Source organism: Sphaerodactylus townsendi, linkage group LG16 (genome assembly GCF_021028975.2).
Source record: "Sphaerodactylus townsendi isolate TG3544 linkage group LG16, MPM_Stown_v2.3, whole genome shotgun sequence".
NCBI lineage: Eukaryota > Metazoa > Chordata > Lepidosauria > Squamata > Sphaerodactylidae > Sphaerodactylus > Sphaerodactylus townsendi.
This window is the reverse complement of record NC_059440.1, coordinates 33,178,981-33,202,597: the sequence shown is the minus strand read 5'-3', so window position 1 is coordinate 33,202,597 and position 23,617 is coordinate 33,178,981. Positions and strand designations below refer to the sequence as shown.

At 42.5% G+C, this 23,617-nt stretch overlaps 1 protein-coding gene across 1 annotated transcript in view; it reads right to left on the bottom strand.

The window, feature by feature from the left end:
* Positions 1-15,862, bottom strand: part of RERE (arginine-glutamic acid dipeptide repeats) — a 302,330-nt gene extending 286,468 nt beyond the window's left edge. The window contains exon 1 of the mRNA XM_048519246.1: positions 15,173-15,862. The gene's annotated coding sequence lies outside the window, so the exon portion shown is untranslated. The remainder of the gene's footprint in view (positions 1-15,172) is intronic.
* Between the last annotated feature and the right edge of the window lie 7,755 nt (positions 15,863-23,617).

Sequence of the window (23,617 nt, the reverse complement as noted above, 5' to 3'; positions counted from 1 at the left end):
ATGTGTTCCGCTGGGATGTTGCTCTCAGCCCATGTCAACAAAAGGTGGGCTTCCCTGCGGAGTGTGGAGGACTTTGACCCCCTTGCTTGCTTATGTGCCAAAACTCTTAACCTGGCCCACTACGCAGCCTATTGATTCAGGAAGGTAATATTAAGAAAATTAGAGGACTTCAAGTCCTTTTGAATTATTCATTAAATGTATTTTGCTGTAGAACTGCATTGTCCATTCTGTAAGCCTCCTTCGGCCTCAGCAAGAAAGGCAGGCTACAAATAAAGTCTAATAAAAGTAAATGAAGTGTGATGCTTGTCTTCCGTACTGCTGGATTTGTATTTTTTAAGAACTATTTTTCTTTATTTTGTTTAAGCAGAGAAAGACATGCAAAAAAATGAAACAAGAAAATCACTCAGCCAGGAGCAAAAAAATTAACTAAGCAGAAGGCCAGAATGACAAGGAGTACCACCGCTGATGACACTACTGGGTAAGCAAGTGCACTGGGGCATGCAAACAAAAGTATAGATCCACTCACCAATTAAAAAGAAAGATGTCTTTGCCTGTCAGATGGCCATTTTTTTTAAATGGGAAGATTCCAAGAGTGCATCAAATAGAAACCAAGCCAAATGAAAAAGGGCATCTGACATGTTGTCTGTGTGCTGCCCAAACCACATTGGGAATCCCTTTCCAAGGGGTACTCCTGAACTCTCTGCAACAATGAGTAGGGGTTCTGATAGGTCAACAGTTCACATGGAGTGTGCATCTAGCACCACTTCACAGAACCCTGCATAGTATAAAAGGGCTTAAATGGAAACAGTTCTACAAAGAGATGGTTTTTTAAAGGAAAAAAAACTTAAGGCACCATCATAAATCTATTTTTTAAGCACTGATTTGGGGGGATGTTGATACTTGGCACCCTAAATAATATTAGTCTTATTATTATTATTAGTCTTATTAGTCATCACCACCTGGTCCAAGAAAGGCAGTCTGATGCCACATTTTCCATCTCCTAGAACAGCATATCAAGATATTTTCCCCACTATAACAATAGGATTATCTTTAGTGTACCAGAACACTGCATCTCCTAAATTGCTTTTTCTTCTCTGAAACCACACAACCTGCCTAGTTTCTATTATTAAAAAGGGATGTTTACTCAAAAGTGTAACATTATTGTTAGATAGCATATAGAAGCAGTTTGTATCAGCACAAGATGGATGTCGCTTACTTATATCGCTTTAGTATGAGCCATAAAGCATTACAATGAAAGGCACTCAGGCACAGCAAATCTTGTTAAATGCATTTTGATAACAGTAGAAAAGGCATCCGTGGCTTCCCCGGCTGCTGCTGCTACTGCAACATACTTCACAGTTAATACTAAACAGATCTCATTGAACGCAATCAGGCTAAGCACTAGATTTCAGCGCATTGTTTATCTGAGTATGCAATTCCTCCAACACTTTTCATGGCAAGTAGATGGCCATCACAAAAGGAAGGAAAAGCTCTACAACCATCCTGCCCAAATCTTTTTGTTTCAACCTAAACCTTACCTTTTTCATATTTGTCAGCTGGAAAAACATTTCTGTTGCTTCCTATTACTCTATGGATATTCCACTGTTGCCTCCTTTGCCCACAAACTTTCATCTCAATTGTGCCAATCATCAGAACCTAGGATAACCATGTTGTGACATGAGCATCATTTTAAAAAGTGCTCTTACCATATAATGAACTGAGGTTTGTTCATGAGGACTGAATGCAATCAGAACCTTCAAGATCTACATGCTTGCGCCTGAAATTTCAGTATCAAATGATGGCATACCATGACAGAAGCATTTCAGGTAACAAGGCATTAAGATAGAGTTTCATTATCAAGACACAAAACATGGGCAGACATCACGCTTAAGAGTTGACCTGTAGATGAACAACGTTTGTACTGGTACCCAACCTTTCCAAAACCCACACAAACAATTACAGTCTTCACTTCTTTTGCCCTAAAGTGTATACACACCATATTTTCACAAAGTTAAACCCGCTGTTGCTTTGGTTTCTTCAATTTAACCACTCAAGAACATTTCATAGGAGCATCTTCTAGGAGTCGGGAAAAGAAATGGCAATGCAGGATAAGCCCAGTGCAAGTTTAATTAAAACTACAATAATATATTATCGTTCGGTGCTTACCAATTTTTCATGCCCAAAAGAAGCAAGAACACCTATTAATAATGACTTTTTTAATCTGGCAAATTAGAAGGCTCAAGAATGAGTTAAGAGAAGTGCTTGAGAGATCTTTTTGCACTGAAAGATTAGTTTCTACAAATTATAATTGCTTCGGTTTAAGTAGCTTAGATACTATTTTTTCAAGATGGTTGTTTTTTTTTCTAGGTTGCTTGTCTGAAATCAGAATGAATTTGTGCCTACTTACACTAGGAAATGCAAAGCACAAGTTCTGTTGACAGAATTAGTAGCTTCAGGCTGACATCCAAGAATCTTTGAGATAATATAGCAATGCCAGACAGTGAAGTTGCTTGTCCCAGCCTAACCCAGAAAACACAAGCTGGACTTTAAGCCCTAGGTACCTTATGAAATTTAACAAGGGGAGCATGTGTGTGTTTGCTTATGCCCAAGGGAGAAAATGTTGTACTGGGGAGGGAAAAAGAATAAGGTTGATATTTCAGATGTAGTGCTATCCAATAAATAAATTTAAAAATCCTCTGCTTTTGTTATTCATGACAAAACAACTCTGCAATCACAGTTTTATCCCACAATATTCTTTGAAGTTGGAAAGTCTTTGGTCTAATCCCAAAAAAACCCCACAGCCTTCAACAAAGCCCCTTGTTCTAGGGAAGAGAAAGTAGATGGTAAAGGTTTAAGGACAGATAACCTGATGGGAATTGTAGTTCCTGAACATCTGGAGAGCCGCAGGTTCCCTACCCCTGACCTAGTCTGTACAATCATTCAGCCTGAAACACAAGATTAACAGAACCAGGAAAATTAAGTCTATCAGTTCTCTCACCCCTATTATTTAACATCTATATGCACCCTCTTGGCAGGTTAATCCAGAGGTTTGGACTGGGCTTCCTTTCATCAGTATACAGATGACACCCAGTTATATTTGCTGATGGACAGTCATTCAGATGCTGTCCCAACTGTTATTGGTCAGTAGTCTAGAAGTTGTGATGGAATGGATGAAAGAGAGCCGGCTGAAGTTAAATCCAGCAGACAGAAGTCTTGTAGGTTTGACAAGGGCAGGTGAGAGAGTGTCAGGTGCTGGCTCTTGACAGGGTACAGCTAGTGGCTGCACCAACCACCAAGAGTTTAGGCATATTCCGTGATGCTTCCCTAAAGATGGAGGCTCAGGTGAATCACACTAGATTACCACCTTTGCCATATGAAGCAACTAGCACCTTATCTGTCCCAAACTGTCCCACACTGGTGTAACAGTCACCTTTAGGTTGGCTTACTGCAACGTATTTTATGCACAGCTACCCTGCGTATGAATTTTGTGAACCATATTTTTTTTAAAAAAGTGAACTGATTACATTACTGTCACTATCACCATGCACAAACTGACAGGAGAGGAGAAAGAGAAACCCAGCGCTATAATATACCCATAATGTGTGCTGTACAGAAGTCTATTCATAGCCCACACAATAGAGGTTTGATTTGGCAGTTTAACAGGACTGTGTTTGTATAGGCTGGACATACAGTGTTGGCAATTTGAGAGTGAATGCCCTTTAACAACAAACATTCCATCTTTTCGATACAAAGACAGAGAAAGCAAGAATGGGAAAAGCAATCTCTGTCCATCTGTGCAACTGAAAAATCCCACACTTATGGGGCCACTCCATCCACGCCTGACCTTTAGCAAAGGCTTAAGAAAGAAGCCTGGGGTCAAATGAACAAATCAATGGCTTTCAGATATGTTCCAGAGAACATGAAACAGCTTATCAAGAGTGCCTCAATGAGAAAATAACAATAGACTGAGAACTTGCTGACCGCTTTCATCTTCCTCCTTAAACATTCAACCACCAGAAAACATCTGATGCCTGCTGGGGTATGCTCCCAGATCATATGGGAACACAGTTATGTCCCCAGATTTGCAGCAGCAAAATGCGTACCCTAAAAAATGTTCCAGAATTAGAAAAGTGAAAGCCTTAGGTGGATGAGGCAAGTCGTTCCCCCAAACTGCCACTAGCTATATTTGAAATTTTGTTTGCTATGTTCTGCACAGTAGTGTTGATTATCTGAGCAGGGCCTTCCCAGGGGCTATTCTGCAAATAGGACAATATCAATAACTGTCCGTTCATTCTCTGTTGTGGCTGCCATCTTCTGGGTGGCTCTTGGAGGGGAAAGGGAAACAGGAAAAAACCCACTTCTACCAACGACTCCATTCAGCCCTGCAGAGAATCCAGCCACAAATGCCTCCACTCTGACTCCAGAACTAGGAACATATCAGCAGCAGTTCTTGTCAAACTGTTCAGGAAAGCCGAACCCCTAATTTCTGTGCTTGTACCTTAGTGACTATGATTACACCGGCTTCACTAGAAACAAATTTCTAATACCATTAGAAAGATGTTTTCATATTTCCAGACTATATTATTCTACCTCTGTCCAGCACCTAATACATTAACATGCAAGGTAAAAACAAAAATTAACGAACACCACAAGTTAATAAAGGTTAAAAACATAGCCACATTTTCTCCCTCATATGAGCCATTTGCGACTCTCCTACTTCTGGGTCTTTCCCATCCTGAACAGATGTGCGCAAAAGTTGAAAAGGATCTTTCCCATAACTAAGAGTAAAAAGCAGTGGCAGGCACCCCGATACCGTTTTAGTTTCCTTTGCTAAACAAACACCAGTTAACTCACTATCCATTGTTGGGACTGTTGTTCAGACTGAGCATACATGCTAGCAACCAGCTGCAACAACAGCAGATCTCTCCACTATGCACCACAGCAATGAAAACTGGCAACCAACCTTTGGAATATGAAAAGGGAAGGGGGAGCAGGGAAGCACGCTCGCATGTGGTCAAGTATTAGCTCTCAGAGATAGCTTGTATACCAGTGGTTTTGTAATAAGGCTATTCTTGAAAAGAAGCCACACTGTTCTTTTTTTTAAGGTTCCAGTAACCAAGCATCTCCTTGAGATGTCAGACTTCTGTGTGCCCTCTGGCACCAACTACCTTTTTGAAGTCTGCAAAGATTTAGAAGACTGGATCGAAGTCGGCAGAGACATCAAAGAGTCAAGGCCCATTTCCCAGAGATTGAAAGGGACTCGTTGCTCAGAAAAGCAGAAGAAATGCTGGAAGGCCATCGTGATGACAGAGGAATCAAAAGGTCTAAATTCATGGGGAAATCTAATCACTGCAACAGGCACATCAGTACCATGTGGTGTGATGAGAGCATTTTGCCGCCTTTGCCTTTCTGGTCACTAGTCCTTTGAAATCTCAGGCTCTCTCCAGAGCAGCCTTCATAAACAGTGATATAGTACTTGCTACACTCCGGCAAGAAACTTACATGGTTGAAACCTGTCCACCAGGGGGGCAAAGAGTTTGGGGATTACAGGTTGTCCCAAGAACAGGTTAAGAAATTTTAGAACAAAACTAAACATCTGCAGTAACACTACATGGCTCTTGCCACAGAAACTTTTAAGATGTGAAGCCTTTTTGCAGAACAACCTCAAATACGTTGAGGAAAACTGCTCAAACTGAACACATTTCTGTTTATCTCAGCTAAGAAGAAGCAACTGGATATCCTAGTGGAATGTGGGGAGGGAAAGCCAGTCGGCCAACTACCGTCCAATAGCATGTTTTTTATTAAAAAGGTAACTCACTGCCTTGTCACAACACCTGAAATCCAAGAAATTTCAAAAGGAAGAAGAAAAATATTAAGAAGGGCACTCAGGGTTATCAGGTGACCATTGCAATATCCCAGATGGTTGTGATTTCCACAGATTTATGACAGTCTCAAAAGAAACTGGAAAGAAACCCCCCACCCCCTTTTATGTATTTAAAATATTTATCAGCTGCCTTTCTCCCCTGCAAAACTCAAGATGGCTTATAATAGACAAATCATTAAGAAAAACACAACAGAATATTATAAAGCCCATAAAAGTCCATTTTTTCTCTTTCAGGTTTTTGTTTAATTAAAAGCTTCCCTTCCATGACTTCAACATTCCTTAAAATTGTTCATCTGGATAATTCCAGCTGTGGGTATATTTTTTACAACAGGTCGCTGTAAAGACAAACTGTAAAGACAAACTGGTACAATTTTGATGCATCAGCACCACACTGCCACAAAGATTTTCAGCACAGGTAACACAGGATAGTTGTGTTTTACAGATGCCTCAATAATGATTAACACAAAGACTAAGATTTGTCAGTGCTCAAGAAAGGGAACTCAAGCTGCCATCTGGCACTGAGCTAAGGGGTCAGAACCAGAGAGCCCAAGGTTACCAAAACAACTAAGAGCAATCCAAGCACAGTTCAAAAAGGAGACAGGGTCACTACCAGGAAGTCAGGGGTCACCTCCACACCCAGAGAGATAACCCAAAATCCCATGCAATAGGAATGGATGAGCAATACTATGAACTCCAAAGACAGGCAGAGAGATGTAAAACTTGTATAATTTCTGATGGTATGAAAGAAATGCCACTGTCAAAAGCAGAAATACCCGCATCTGAAAAAAATGACTGTAAACCTCTGAGCCTACCAGACAGAGCAGAATCTACATTGTCACTTCCTTCCTACCATGCCTCCCCTTCTGGGGCCACCACCCCTCACTCAGTCACCCCCACCTCCTTTCTTCACAGCTACCTCTTTCCCCCTCACACACTTGCCTTTTTTCCTACTTGCCTATTTATATGCAACCTCATGCAAATTCAGACCTGCTCAAACAGAGGTTTGCCTCCAACAAGCACTAATTAAGCTCGTTCTTGCACCCTCCCTTCATTCCTCCCATTACACACAGAGAATGAATGAAAGCTTCTGAGTTTGAGATCCCTTGAATCAAGGCTCCAATTCACCAGGACACCTAAAAGCAGGCTCCTGAGTAAACTGGGGAGGGTTTAATCTCCACAAACTGGAATTCTAAATCTCGACTGAATCCCATTTGATAATTCTTAGCAATAAACCTAGTAAGTCTTTAAAGTATTACGGAACTCTTTGCTCTTTCTGCCACAACAAGGTTTGGCCCTTGCGAAGTCTTGTTCCTCAAGTTAAGCATAGGCATGCATACATTTGAAGTTGCATTCCCCAGGCACCACAGTGAAACTTTGCAATGGACAGATAAGAACCACTTTATATCAAAAACCCACTGATGACTAAACATACCTGCATGTTTCCAGCTATCACATGGAGCATATCAAAGAAAGACTCTCACCTTGAGGATTTACAAACTCCTCCCACTTTCTTCCTCCCCTTCCATTACTTTCTGTGCAATAATGAGGACAATTGCTTGCTTTCTTCCCCTTGTATCTGAGGAAGTGACGGTATAATGGCAGACTCTGACTGCCAAAGGATCATACTTGAATGAATGTTGTAAGTCTTCAAGGTGACACTGGACAGTTTTCCGCCTTCACTTCTGAAATGGCCTGCCTGAGAAAGTCAGGGAGACTTCCATACTTCTATTATTCCATAAAACAGAATTATTGGAGAGGGCATGCCTATAAAGGAAATAAGTGTGTAGTACAAGGGAACGGAAGTCGCATTTATAAAAGAAACAACACTGCAGTCTATGGCACTGTTTACTGTATGTGCTATCTTGCTCTTCTTAAATACTTTTCTCTATTTTTGTAATTCCTTTCTTAGCATTCTTTATCAAGTATTTCTGGGTTTTTTTGCACTGTTTCTAATTTTTGTGACTCCAGTCCTTATAAAAATATTTATACCCCATCTTTCCTGTTGGCTCAGACCTACTGTGCTGTTTGTTGGATGTTTGCTGGACGTCTGTTTGATTGCATTGTCTTACACTGTGTAATCTACTTGGAGTCTCAACAAGAAAGGTGGGATGTAAAAAAAATATTTTCCAGAAGACTTGAAAGATAGTTTTAAACCCAAGTACAGCATGTCTCTTTTCTCTGAGATAATCCAGAGTACAGAGAGACTCAAGTAAAACAAAGTCAATAGCTCATCCCTAATGTAAAGCACCATTTTCACTAGAATCAAGCTGCTACATTAGTGTCATGGAGGTCCTCCGTCGACAGCAAATATTAGCCTTGAATTAGGTCTCCTAGTTTGAATTCCAATCTTCCCTTTGTGGCTGCTTGTTGACCAGTTCAAAGAATGTTATTAAAAGACCTCTGGATTCTAGCTAAACCAGTTTCTACTGCGGTTTGTTTTAAAAACAAAGGATATTTCTCTCTCCACACACACATGCATTTTTAATCGCATTACACAAGAAAGTAAAACTTCCATAAGTGTAAACTCCCACCTATCAAAAGAATATTATTACTCAACATGTCTTGGGATTCTCAATCAATATTTGAACTCTCAGTGTTTCTTGAAAAGAATTAAATCCTTTCTCCTACTGATTGATTTGGCTTCAAGAGATACATCACAACAATTAGTGTTTGGGAATATAACAAAAATAGATCACAGAAGGCTACTTCCTAGTGACAAAACTACTACAAATCAAGTGGATGCATCAACATAACCTAGTGGAAAGGAGTCAAATGTGGGAGAGAATCTGAATGGTCAAAGAAACACACAGAGAAAAGAGAATTTAAGTGTATGAGCCACATGTACTAACTAAGCAGATAAAAAGTCAGAGGTCTTTTGTGTTATGCTGTTATCCTCCCCACAGTTGATAATCATCAACTGTGTTCTAGATTTTTCAAAGCAAAAAAGCCAGGTGTTTTCCATCACTCTTTTACTAGAAAGAACTCACAACTAATTTGATACAATCTCATAACATTAAATCAGTTCCATTTCCTAAAGCCTGAAAAACAGATGAGTCACACAGGTCACCTCTCCAGGAAGAAAGCAAAAAAAAGCATGTCATAAAAACTATAACTTGAAAGACCATTTCATTCTTCCAACTACCGTCACCAAAAATAAAAAAAGAAGAATCTGTTTTCATTCAAACGGCAAACTTGCAAGCAACGAATCCATAAGGAGAAGGCCTTTAAAGTTCAGTGATAAAGCACATATTTTGCCTTTAGCAGATTGCAGGTTCCATTCCTGGCATCTCCGGTTAAAAGGATTCATCTTGGCCTGAAACCTTGGAGAGCTAGAGAGGACAATCCGGGCCTTGACAGGCCAAGGGTCCAACTCTGCATAAGGCTTCTTCATAGGTTCAGAGGGACAATGATAGGATTTTCCTCGATTGATGAACCCCTTTGGAATTCCCCCGATGAAGGGACTGGCTTGGGGTGATTCTTAAGCCTCACAGGAGAGGGAAAAGATAGGGCCCTGTCCAGCCAACCTGAGGTAGAAGGCTGAGGAGTCAGCATCAAAGCAACCAAAGGGGGACTGGATCAGGCGCCAAAGACCTCGCATAAAGGACAGCCTTCAATCCCCAAGCCTGAACCTGGTGAGCCTTTGGGGTGAACTAGGCACAGGCCTTACATGTGGCAGGAATGTACCCCTCACTGAGATAAAAACGACAATTACGATGACCGTCATTTTCTGCCATCTTCGCCCCACACTTGGAGCACTTCTTAAAGAGCAAGGAAATCTCCCAGCCTACAGCTCTGAGGGGGAGGGAGCACTCTGTTGCTACAGGAATGCCTGAAGAAAAATTGGCTGCTCTTCTCTGTGGCAGGCATGCGCATGCGCAGTCCCATGTGGGAGTGCACGCAAGACCACGAAGAAGAACAATCAGTTACAGAACAGGGGTTGTGACAGTGGTGGAAAGAACTACGCCATGGAACTGTACAGGAACTGGGGCCCCCACTCTTTAGATACAGAATGAGACAAAGCAAATTTTGTGACATTTCTACGCCATCAAGAAGCAGCTGACAGCTCTTACCTATCCCCCCAAAGTAGCCTTATTTCTCAAAAAGAAACACACACCACATGCACCTCCACTACTTTCTCCCATGTCAGTTAAGGCACAAAATGTTATTCAGTTTCCTCTTGCACAGCATGAACAGCAGCAGAGGCTTTGGAAGAACCCTAACAGCATTAGGGACCTCTGCTGCTCCTTCCCATTTGCTCATCTTTTTGTTCATGCAAAGAAGGCAGCAGAGGAGGTGCACAGAGTGAGAAGAGCTCTGCCAAATCCTCTGTTGCAATTAATGCAGAGTAGCTGAGAGCTGAAGAGCCCTTTGCCTCCAGCCCTGCTCATATGGGAATGAATTAGAGCCAGGGAGCAAAGGCCCACACAGTTGCCTTCTGCAGAAGCTCCTTCAACAGGAGAAGGGCGGGGGGGGGGGCTTGTTTCTGGCCTCATGTGGCACTCCTAAACGCACCCAGGTGTTTCCAAAGCTTAATGCAACATCACAGGGCCCTGTGGCAACCAGAAAAAAAACAACAATCCAGGCCAACCGAGTATTTTGGCACCCACCGTCATGGGGTGAAGCCGGCATTAATAACTGTTCAACACTTGCTCAAACCCACACGCAACTCTTGTTAAAACACAAACACACAAGACTGCTGTTACCAGGGCTAGAAGCACTTGTTGCTTTTACTGTGAAACAGTAATTCCCACTAGCGCAAATGACCATATGCATCCATAGCAAGTGAGCCATTTGCAGGGGAAGCAGAATAAACCCCAAATCAATTTAGGTTGTATTACTGCATGTACCTCCCCTTCCTCCATTCTCTTCATACTCAAGCACATTGTCTACTCAGATTTGCTGTAATTTCACTTATCACCCCAGAGCATCGAGTGACCCTTCCAAATTTGCACACAGCACAAGCAGCTTGCAAGAGCAATTAGCTCAACTTCTTTTCCTGTTATTTCTCCTATATTCAAGGATGCATGTTTAGGCCCAGGGTATCTCTGAATACCAGAAACTGCAACAACTTAATACAAGCCATTACATTCATGCCCCATGTTGAGAATAATAAACAAGAAACTGTATGATCAGAAGACACACCTTGGAAGTCAAATCTGAGCCTCTGGAGTGAACGAGAAAAGCCAACAGAAACACAAGAAAGATTAATCTAAACCTGCAGAAGAAAGACTTGTTGAAGCTAGCTATTGAACTGTCCACTACAGGTTTCCATATTTTAAAAATTCTGTACACATTTGCATAAATTCTTTCACTGACCTGCTTTTTAGTCAGTGCATATATCATGCTGGCAAACCTACAGGTTAAGGACCACTCTAAAAAGCAAGCCAGGGAGTGCCAGTCCAACAGAAAACAAAAGGGGTTGTGAACTCAAAGCCAAGTGAATCTTGAGCAGCACAGACGGAAGTTCATTACAAGATTAGTTAATATTTGTTATAAACTGCCAAGAGCCCGAGAAGCAACAACTTAGGCATTTGAAAAAGTGCCAAGAATGTTCAGAATTTAAGCAGCGACAGCCAATGTGGTGTAGTGGACTCTAATGTGGAGAATCAGGTTTGATTCCTCCCTCCTTTACATGAGCAGCGGACTCTAATCTGGTGAACTGGATATGAGTCCCCGCTCCTTCACATGAAACAAGCTGAATGACCTTGAGTTAGTTAAAGTTCTTTTAGCCCCACCAACCTCACATGTCCGTTGTGGGAACGGGAAGGGAAGGTGATTGTAAGCCACTTTGAGACTCCTTAAAAGTTTGAGAGAAGCAGGATATAAATCCAAACTCATATTCAAGTATGAGGGGATATACAAGCTGGCTAAACAGAAGACCAGATTTTTTTCATCCACAAGGTTTCTGCAGATAATAAGGAGGAAGTAGATGTCCCTGTGATCAACTGGCTAGTTTCTGGTGGACCAGCACGCTAGGTGGGTGCTGATATTCTTCAAGAGATTCCTGGACTAGAAGGACCCTGGCCTGATCCAGCAAGGTTGTTAAGCAAGAGCACACACTCAGGATCACTAACTCTGCCTTAACTGGGAGTATAGAACTCCAGGGTACTAGATGTGTACTAGGGAATCCACCCTATCAGGCACCCTTATCAGTTTTCGTCAGCATGGCCAATTGGCCATGCTGATAGGGGCTGATGGGAATTGTAGTTCCTGAACATCTGGAGAGCCGCAGGTTCCCTACCCCTGAGCTAGACCCTATAAACACAGGACCCACTGGTTGACCATGTGGAGTCAAGAAAAGAGACCACACACTAACAATGCCAGTCAATCCCTGTTGTAGCCAGATTTATGCAGACTTGCCTTTTAAATGAGAAATCACTCTTCCTTCAACCTCACAAAGATTTGATGTTTCAGTTTCCCTTTATGGTTCTTTTGCCAAACACATAACAGAAGCTGCTTTGGATCTAAGTATCAAAATATTTAAATTAACGTTCAGCCATGAGGTCCATCAGGTAGTCCTGGACAAATAACCTTTTCTCTGCTCAACTTTTTTCTGGAGGGCTAGTGGAATGGAATGAAGTAAGCACATCTGCCCCAAATCTTTATGGTAGGTAAGAAGCATCCATATCTGCACGCCAGCACTGTCATATTTATAGAACACACTCCACAAACTGCAAATCCAACATATTTCGTTTAAACAGGCAAAATACCTGTGTGGTCCACAGCTTTACAAACTAGGAGACTATGGTTCAAGTTCCAGGTCTATAGTAGGTATTCCTTTAGAAGGCCTTCTGTAAAATGGGAATAACTTCACAGAGAGAGAGAAAATGAAGAGGATAACACACTGGCAAAGTCAGAAGTGCTATATAAATAACAGCAACTTGCACAAACCTCTATAACACTCTAAACCCACAATCATTTCTACACATGAACCCACCTTTCTCTATATATGCTGGCTAAATCTCATAATCCCACATAGTCTCAAAATTAGCCCATTACAAGCATTTCATTGTTATCTCACAATCTCATTCTCCATTCCTCCTCCACCACTTTAACAACTACAAAAGAAACAAAACAAAATACTTCCTTGTCCTGGCCTGAAGAGTTCTTGGTATTGGGTGGAGAGTTCATTACGTGAACTAGAAGCCTAAAGTTTACTATTCACACAAACAAAAGAAACAACCAGAGATGCCAGTCCTAGGAAAGGGGCAAGAAATCAAAAGGAAATAGGTGAATTTTGGGTCTCCCCCCTTCTTTGCCTTAAATGGCCTCTCTCTAACCTACAAACACAGAGATTATGGGCAATACTTCCCAGTTTATTGGAGGGAGGGGGTTGTGTATCTCCAAGCAAAGCATGGTCCCAAGTATGGAAGTGAACAATGAGATCACACCCTGGCATTGTGTGTGTCTCCTCTTTCCTTCAACCATCACTGACTAACAGATTACCCACAATGGGTAATTAAAACATGAGCCATCAATCTTGGCAAATAAATAACAGGGTAAACTCCAGTAAGAAAACAGGTACTCACTTTTTATCAACAGATTCTTTAAGATTTAGACAAATAGCTCCATAGATACATTATACTTTCTGCCTCAACCTTCAAGTTCCCCATATCTTACAAAAATTACATATATATAGATACAGATAAAGTCACAGTAATGTATCATGAAATATATATTTCGCATCTGACAGCGCATACAGCATAGTTATACTAAGGCAGAGAGGCAGAAATAACAGTAACACCATAAGTCTCCAAGTAACATGCATATTAGCCCAAGCAAATTATTTATTACACAACATGATACTTCACAAGGATTTTTAAAATTCAAAAACTCAGAACCGTTTCATTCCTGAGATGCAAATATAAAACAAAACAGACCAATTTTTGAAATGCTCAGTTACAACAATATCAATAATTTACAATCCAATCCTATCCATATTTACCCAAAAATCCTCCCTTCCACTATTTCAACTGGTTTCACTATCCACAATTTGCCAAAAGGCAAAGAATTGCACTGTGGATTTCATTTTATGTCAGCCAAATAGATCAGAAACTAAACCAAAAATAGGTACATACTTTAACATTGCACAACCAACTGTTCACAAGCGAGGAATCAGCAAAGTCAGTCAGTATGTTAAAAGCTGTGTTTAAAAATAAACCAAGCTGAACCACATGCTGAAATGAATGAATGAATCATATTGTTTTCTTACAGCCAACTTCTTCGAAAGCTATAGTTTTCTGGAGTTAAACCTGTGATTTCTCTCTCTCTGTCTCCTAACTTTCCCCCATATTATCTTCCCAACCACTAAAAGAAAGGGGGAAAAAAGGCAAAGAGGAAAAAGTAAACATATATAACTGAGAATCCCACAGTTATACATACAGTATATTTCATATGTGGATATATATTCTTCCTCCTCTAATGCTGATGAGGACAAGCATTTTAAACATGTTTCCCTCAATGTGATCTCTGAAACAGAGGTCTCCACACAATTCATTCACAAAAGGAGAATAAATTAAAGCCTTCCCTGACCCACCCTTTTTTATCTAAGGATTCTTTCACAAGCTTCTTACACATAGGAATCATTCACTCCCAACTAAAACAGTTCAAATGCAGGTAGTCCTAAAGGAGAAAAACAAGAAGATGGGCAACTTAAGTAAGTTTGAAAACCTTCCATGTGACAGTTGGTTTCTCCCTGCCCCTTCACCCCACAAGCCAACTGTTTCCAAAACATCATTCTAAATTTTTTCTAGGTTTACATTATTGCACAGTATTCCCCCCCCCCCCCAAAAAAACACTACCCATAAATCTAGCCAAAGGTCAACAGCACCAGAAGGGGTAGAAAAAAAACAATGCAACAAAACGACATTTTAAAGGCCTTTTGGGAACACATCCACATGGTCTTCCCAGATTTATTCAAGAGGCATCAGAGGAAATGCCCTGATTCCAATTCATAACAACAAAAACATGACTTCATTTAAATGCTCCACAGAAGGGGGTGGGGGAACTGAACACAACATTTAAGAGATTTGCATACACTCATGACCACAGCATAAAAAACAAAAAAGCCAATTTCCTGCTACTTTTTTTTTGTTCACTTGTATGTAAAACCACCACACTGATGTTTAAAGGGTCCCTTTCACCTCTTCAACTAAATAAAAGATAATACAGAATCGCTGTTGACACATATCCCCATCCCATCCTACACAGGCCAACAGAAAGAAGGAAGGCAAAAGAGAATTTAAAAAATACACAAAAGCAATCAAAGCCAGCAACTTCCTTACTTACCTTCCCCTTGCAAATTACACCATCAGTAGGGTTTCTCTGGCGATGGTGGGAGGTGGGGAAATCCCAAAGGAGGTCTAAAAGAAGAAGAAGAAAGGTGGGGGAGAAAGAGACTATGGAGTGGGGACTAAAATATATGTATCGACTAGGGGAGGAAAGAACAGAGAAAATAGCCTGGAGGGGCTGCGAACAAGAGAGGGAGACCAAGGTATTAGGGGATGGGAGGGGCTTTTATTATGAATGAAAGCTATTTGGGGGGAGAAGCGGGGGAACCAAAATTGGCTCAGTAGGATTGTTTGATGCTCATGGAGTAAGGTTTTCAAGCATTTCAATAAGGGGAAGTAATTTTTAAAAGGAGGGGGGGAGAGACTGGGAGCCTGTTGAGGGGAGGAGACAATGTGGTCTGGGAAGAGAAAGAGGGAGAGATTCAGGAGGAGGAGGAGGAGGAGGAGGCAGGCAGAGGAGCTGAGGGAGAAAGCTATAAAGGGGTTGGGTGAGTGTGAAGGAGGGGAGGGGATAATCCAGCCAGCCTTCAATGCGCTCCCTCCTTTCTCTCTGTGGGGAGCGATCTATGCAAAAAGGGGGTGAAGGGAGACAGAGCAGTAGTAATAATGGTGGTGGTGATGATGATAATAATAACAGCAGCCACAGCTTCTCCTTCGCCTCCTTCCTCCTGCTGCTCCTCCTCCTCGTCCTCACACAACCAAAGAGACACCCAGCAACCACCCCCCAGACAGGCCAGTGTCGCCACATGCCAACATCGCGCACCCTGATTGGCTCCAGAACCGGCGCGGGCGAGGGGGAGAGACCTCATGACCCCGGCATCGCGACGGAGCCAATCAGGCAGGAGGACAGAAGTGTGAGGGTTTTCTTTCCCCCCCCCCTCTCCCTTCCAGCAAAGGAGGGTGATGAGAAAGGAGGAAGGGAGGAGGGCTGTGATTGGGCGGGAGAAGGAGGCGCGGGGGGGGGCGGGGCGGGGCGGCGGTTGGCGCGCTCGGCTCCTGAGGGGAGGCGTTGGCGTGGGCGTGGGTGGGGGAGGGGGAGAAGGGGGCAAATATGTCTCTTTCTCTTTTACCCGAGGCGGCTGCTTTTACTGCAATGCAATTAGGATTTCTTTAAACCCCTAATGGAAAATTAAATAAATAACACACAAAAAGGTGCTTGGCATCCGTTGGCACCCAAAGTGCCATCCTGAACAGAACTGAGCCTCTCCTAAAAGCCCACAGAAGGGTGGAACTCTGCCCAGGATGGCAGAGCACCTGCTTATTAAGAGCACCTTATAAAGGTGCAATGGTCATAACAAACGAAACCACACCTATGGAGATCCTTTCTCTCACCCAGGCCGTCATTGAGAAAGGTTTACTGTAATATACTGTAATATAAAGAGCACGATTTCTTTTTATACCTATATGCACATACCTATAAAGGTAAAGCTTCCCCTTCAGTCGTATCCGCCCCTGGGGTACCACTGTGAGCAGTATAGGCAAGCCGCTTTTGTAGGGTAGTTTGCCATTGCTTTCCTGGATATTATTTACCCCCTAACTATGAGCTATGGACTACAATTCCCATCAGCCCCTGCCAGCACGGCCAATTGACCATGCTGGCAGGGGCTGATGGGAATTGTAGTCCATAACATCTGGAGTGCCAAAGGTTCGCCACCATGGAGCTAGATACTAATTTTCCTATCAAGAATGGATGGATGGCTGAGTTGACCATGAGCCAGCTGCCAGGGTATCTGACCCACAGGGGGCTCGAGTTCCTGACCGTGTGAATGGCAGTGCAAGCACTTAACCACTACGCCACACAGCTCCTGTTTAAAAATAAACCAAGCTGAACCACATGCTGAAATGAATGAATGAATCATATTGTTTTCTTACAGCCAACTTCTTCGAAAGCTATAGTTTTCTGGAGTTAAACCTATATGCACATGTTAAAGTCATTTCTCTGGTCCCTCAAAATTGGGAAATGTGTGCATGTGCCCATATGGCCGAAGGCAACTGTTGAGGTTACTTGAGGCAGGTATTTTGTACTTATAAGAGCCAGCATAGTGTGGTGGTTAACAGTAGGTGGATTCTAATCGGGAGAACCGGGTTTGATTCCCCACTCATCCACCTAAGTGGCAGAGACTTATCTGGAGAATCAGATGTGTTTCCACACTCCTGCATTCCTGCTGGGTGACCTTGGACTAGTCCTGTGGTGGCGAACCTTTGGCACTCCAGATGTTATGGACTACAATTCCCACCAGCCCTTGCCAGCTAGGCCAATTGGCCATGCTGGTAGGGGCTGATGGGGATTGTAGTCCATAACATCTGGAGTGCCAAAGGTTCGCCACCACAGGACTAGTCACAGTTTTCTCAGAGCTCTCTCAGCCCCACCTACCTCACGAGGTGTCTGTTGTGGGGAGAGGGAGGGAAAGGAGTTTGTAAGCCACCTTGAGTCTCCTTACAGAAGAGAAAGGTGGGGTATAAATCCAAACTCTTCTCTTATAAGGCAGCCTAAAATTGCATTAATCAATGAGCAATATATGTGTGTGTGTGTGCCTGGAATTCAAAGTTAACAGGGTATGTATACATATACACAATGTGACATACCCTGTTATCTTTACTAGAATTTGTATAACATGCGTACTATGCTGCTTTATAAGCATAAAATGTCTATCTAAAATGTATAAAAGGTGCATAGGAGATATACAGGCTCATATCATTATTGTGATTACTATGACACTTTGTAAATGCAGACAGATTGGAATGCAAGATCAGGATGGAGAGATCCATATTCAAATTCCTCATTCTTGTCGTAAAGGATCTTATGAGAAATCAGAATTGGGATCAGTTTCGCCCTCTCTGGGGCGGTATAGAAATTATTGACACTTAATGAATTACTGAATGATAAGGAAACATCCAACTGCCAGTCCTCACAGGCTGTGGGTTCATTCCTTGTCCCATCTCTACCTCACTGGGTTACTTTTTTAAAAACTTGGGAGTTGTTCTGATGTGAACCTACAACTTCAGGCTAACAAATTCTGGGAGAATTCATATAACATCCATTGCAACATTCATAACAGAAAACCAAAATACAAACTATTCGCCAACCAATTCGCCCACTCAACCCCTCCTTTCAGCAATCATATACAAATTTTCTCATGCCTGGAATATTGATATATAGTTTGTAACAAATTTTGAGTCCTCCTGAGGTGAATTTTCTACAGCAGGGGTCTGCAACCTGTGGCTCTCCAGATGTTCATGGACAATTGGCCATGCTGGCAGGGGCTGGTGGGATTTGTAGTCCATGAACATCTGGAGAGCTGCAGGTTGCAGAACCCTGAACTACAGCTTCAAGCTCTCCAGCAATCTGGAAGAATTGTGCCTTTTCTTCCTTATATGGGAATATCCCAACTCTTTACCTCCCCTAGTGGAGATTGGGCCACATTACAACTCTGTGTGTTAATTTATTGTGATTTTATACACATAAGGCAGGCAGTTATGAGCCTTCTACTATGAAATTATTGTTTTAATTTGAATAAATGCATTTGTATTTTTGCTGTATAGCAGGTTTTAATTTAGTGGCCCTAATTCCTTTTTGACCTTTAGATACTTAATTATTCGTTTGAGTTACATTCCCCCCCCCCCCATCCCCTTACTTTGTTAGCTGCTTGAAAACACCGTTTATGAGAGACGCTGACCAAACAGAAAGTTGCACAGGGAAATTCTTTATCTCTCCAGCGTCATTTTTACATTGGGCCTAGTTTTTCTAACACTAAAGCAAACCCAGTTCATGTCTGACGGGCTTATTCTAAGCAGTCATACACACATCTGAGATGCTGCTTGTGTTATATTAAGTGCAAGCATGCTGCACATTTATCTATATTGGGGTTAGATTAGTTTAAAGGAGAACTGGAATCAGTTACTATGGTTATCAACAAGGAGAATACACAGAAATTGGTTACATTGACGGCATCTTTGGACATGGTTCAACGAGTTGGATGTCAGCTGGATAGCTTAAAATCTGAATTGATCCTAGACATTTGTATATTGCATGGACAGTGTGCAAAATCCTTCATTCAAACTGTAATAACTGTTTAATTCTACACATGTGCGCACAGGACACACACGTACCAGGCGGCCATGGTACTAAGTAATACAACCATTCCTATTCTCCATCCTAGACCTAAGAAGGGCCAGTTCATCCCATCCAATTAAATAAAAAGACCATCAAAAATTTATTCTGCAATCAAAAAATTGCAACTCAGCTTCCGATCGTGATTGATGAGTCACGCAGCCTTTCCTCGGCACGCTGTAAAAGCAGAATGAAAGGCTAATTAAACAGGCAAATGTCAATATGGTGATTAGCTTTCTATATAATATTCTGATTGGGGTTTTTTTATAAATGACCTTCCTCCACTCCCTTACAATTTGGGCTGGCGCACCCTTTGTTTCTTTCTTTTGTTGTGACTTGACGTCAACTTGCTTGCTTACACACAAACAGATTTCAAATTCCACTGTGATAACATCCCTTTTAGAACAGCCAATGTACCCCCCAACCTCTCTCACACACACACACACTCGTTACTTACACCCATGTGCAACCCGCCTCCCCCAGGCGCTCTTTAGACAATCAGTTCTTCCTAGAATAACAACCCTTGAACACATTTCACCCTGTGATTTATCTGCTCAATGAATTTGTAGTCCAACCGAGTGTAGTTTGCAACCAATGGGAAAACCAGCAGCGCTGGCAAGCCAAGCTTAAACCAGTAATGATTTACCCCCACCCACCCCACCCTACCCTACCCTACCCCACCCCGAAAGGCAAGGATGGTTGAAGCTTCTATGGTTGAATGTTTCTGCTCATCTTGGGAGCCGTTAAAGGCCCAGGAGCTCTGTCGCAGGGGAAAGGCAGCAACTTGAGTCCAAGGCTAGTCATTATTATTTTTGTCATGTATGTATACACTTCAGTGGCTTGTGGCGAAGACACAAAATAGACCAAGCAGATAAGGTGGCTTCAGTTGGGTGTCTTCTTCCTTCATCTTGAGCTTCAAATCACATTCCTGTGGGAGGTACACAATGATCCAGCTCTCCAACACCCCATTCCATCGCCATTGATGCCACGTCTTTATTTGCTAGTGGCAGCAGCCAATCAGTCATACCCCAGGCCTGAAAATGCATCCTTAAGAGCAGCAGTGGCGTAGGAGGTTAAGAGCTCGTATATCTAATTTGGAGGAACCGGGTTTGATTCTCCGCTCTGCCGCCTGAGCTGTGGAGGCTAATCTGGGGGATTCAGATTAGCCTGTACACTCCCACACACACCAGTTGGGTGACCTTGGGCTAGTCACAGCTTCTCGAAGCTCTCTCAGCCCCACCTACCTCACAGGGTGTTTGTTGTGAGGGGGGAAGGGCAAGGAGATTGTAAGCCCCTTTGAGTCTCCTGCAGGAGAGAAAGGGGGGATATAAATCCAAACTCTTCTTATTATTATTACAAAACATGGGGGAAAGGAGGACTGACTTGCAAACTGCAGCTCTCCAGATCTGGAGGAGGTTTATAATGTCCCACATTTTGAGGGCGCGAGCACTGGCTTTTACCTCCACGGACCTGCCTTCAGGCGAGCTCACAATGTATACTTCATCCAGTTACAACCAACACAGCCTCCCTTCCTGCAACTCTACAAATCGTTATTCAGCAGTAAAGAAAATGTGGGTTTTGTGTAGAACGGCTGACCTGGATGCCTAGGCTAGCCCAATTGCATCTGATCTCCAAAGCTAAGCACGGTCAAACCTGGTTAGAATTTGGATGGGAGGCCACTAAGGAAGTCCAGGGTCATTAGAAAGAGGCAGGCAGCAGCAAACCACTTCTGAAAACCCCACGAGGGATCTCTGGAAGTCAGCAGCAGCCTAAACCCCTTAAGCATCACCTTGCCTAAATCAGAACTCACTCCAGATGCCTGAACTGTTTGTTCATCAGGCAGAAGTATTTATATTCAAAGGTATAGTCAATAGAAAAGTAGTGACGCAGCATTCTACTGGCTTCAGCTTTGAGTGTAAAAGCTTTTGCCTCATACACAAACACTTAATGCATTTGAGGAAATGAGCTCTGATTCAGCAAAGGGTTGAGGTGGATGTAGCATTGTTAGTTTATAGGGTGCCCCTGGGCTTGTGGCTTATTTTGCTACTGCAGACTAACACAGCTGGTTCCTGTATTTTATCTGTCAACCATCTCTTTTGTTCCAGCTTTCCTCCAGAGAGCTGGGGTTGCCTCTTCCCCCTCCCTGCAAATTATCCTAAAGCCATTAAATAGTTGGCCAGAGCATTTGTCTGAAGGTTGCCCAATGAACTTTCATGGATAAGCAGAGATTTGAACCCAGGTCTCGCTGGCTGAAGTCTAGCACTTTCATCCCAACAACACTTTGGCACTACTCAGCACTTAACTAGAATACATATCCCAGTATTCAGTTTGTGTGTGAAAGTTTACAGGTATTATGCCAATTATTGAAAGAGGGAACGACAGTTAAAAAGGAATTGCAGCCCCAGCTTCTACTAAGAGTTAGCAAAGCCTCTGTACCATAAGCAGATAGGGTGACTTAACATAATGCAGAAATTCAACACAAAGGGAGGTCAGGACTGGATGAACTATTCCACAATAGCTTCCTGCCCTGAGCGGAGTAAGATACTAGTCTGTGAGCAGAGGGTTAACCTTGTGGTTACAATACTAACTCTGGATATTCTGCTGTTTCTGGCCTCAACGGCGGCTTCCGTCCTGACTTCCTTCCATGTCTGGCTGCTTTTCGGACAACAGCCACAGTGCCCTCCACTAACCTACTTGTAATACCCATTTGCAGTTATCATCCCAGTCACAGGCTTCTGAAGACACACAGTACTGCACAATTGTGTAGAGTCAAAGCATTTGCCAGCATACAATAGCTACTGGTTGGGAGGTGTAGATATGTCTCCTTTAACTTAAACCCTCGAGTACGATTCTTGTGGTTTTTACACTTCTAAGCATACAGGAGAAATGTGTTACTGGTGCAGCTCTAGTTACATAGCACCAAAGCGTAGGGAACCTGCCCCAAAGTGTTTACAATCAAATACACTGGTGGCACCAGAAGGCAAGGAATCAACAGGGCAAGAATAGGCACTCATTTCAGTTGCCAGCATTCAGGATGAATTTTAGCGTAAGGGGCTGTGCCAAAACTTTTGCAGCAGAGGAGGATTTTGAAGAAAGATTCTGAAGGAAGAGGCAGCACAGCTTGAGCAAGCACCAGATCTTTAGCTGAAAGTAGTGAAACCAGAGTAAAGGACAAGGGGCATGTGAACCAGCAGAGCAGAGGTAAGGAATTGGCTAGTACCTTTCAAATCACACACCTATGGATCAAAAGCAGGTTTCTATACATGCTCTGTATCCATTTCTCACCCGCATGGTGGTGCTCTATAGGAAGCAAAATAGAATGGGACCTCTGAACAAACCACCCACATTTGCCACCATACATAAATGCTGCAAATTGATTTGAAATCAGACATACAGGACTTGCATAATAATTGTTGCTGTTGCTGCTAGGCAATAGGGAAGGGCCAGAAGGTATGCAAGACGGGGAAATTACTCCCCACCTTTGTCAGGAATCTTGCCACAAGCCTCTTCTAGGGCTCCCACCCTATTTACCCTCAAGGTTATAATTGCAGACTGCTCCAAGGTTAACTATGTCAAAGCAGAATGCTGAAAGGCATTCAGGAACCTGGAAGAGTCTAGACTTCGAAACTGCAGCTGACACACACTGGCAACTTCTGCTTAACAGAGGAAGACTTTCTGCCCTGATTTATAGCTCTTGTTTTGTAGTTTAGCTCTCAAAAACATGTAGTTTCCTGGATGGGAAAAACACCATGCTTAACAGAGCAACTCCAAGTGCTCTTGGAAAATATGCTTAGTAGCTCAGTGGATTATTGAAAAAATTTTTTGTTTCAATGGACATTGTTTGAACCTTTTGTTTGCTGTTCTTGTTCACCCCATCTGTAAGGGGATGCTATGTTCCTTGCAGTCCACAAGGGGGCACTGAAACTTTCCATACCAGCACAAAATTGTGGTTAAGGTGGTCACCCAATGTAAAAAAACACTTAACATCCAGTGCTGAAATAACATATAGTGTGGAGAGCCTTGGCTACTGTAAGATGTAATGTGCTGCCATCAGCTCTGCTGGAGGGAAGATTTAAGAATATGGAACGTTCTAAAAGAGTTTGTTCATGTGATATGACTACGGTTTAAACACTTGACCATTCTTTGTTTCTATGCCCTAAATACAATAAGATACGCATGAAATACATGAATTCCATTTTCTTGCAATGTTCTCAGTGGCACGAGTGTTATAAGATACCCAATCTCCTGAACAGCTCTGATGTGCTCTTTTGTGAAACTGTTGCAAATTTTATACTGGAAAATAGTAGTTTTAACTGCATTTCTTAACCTTGT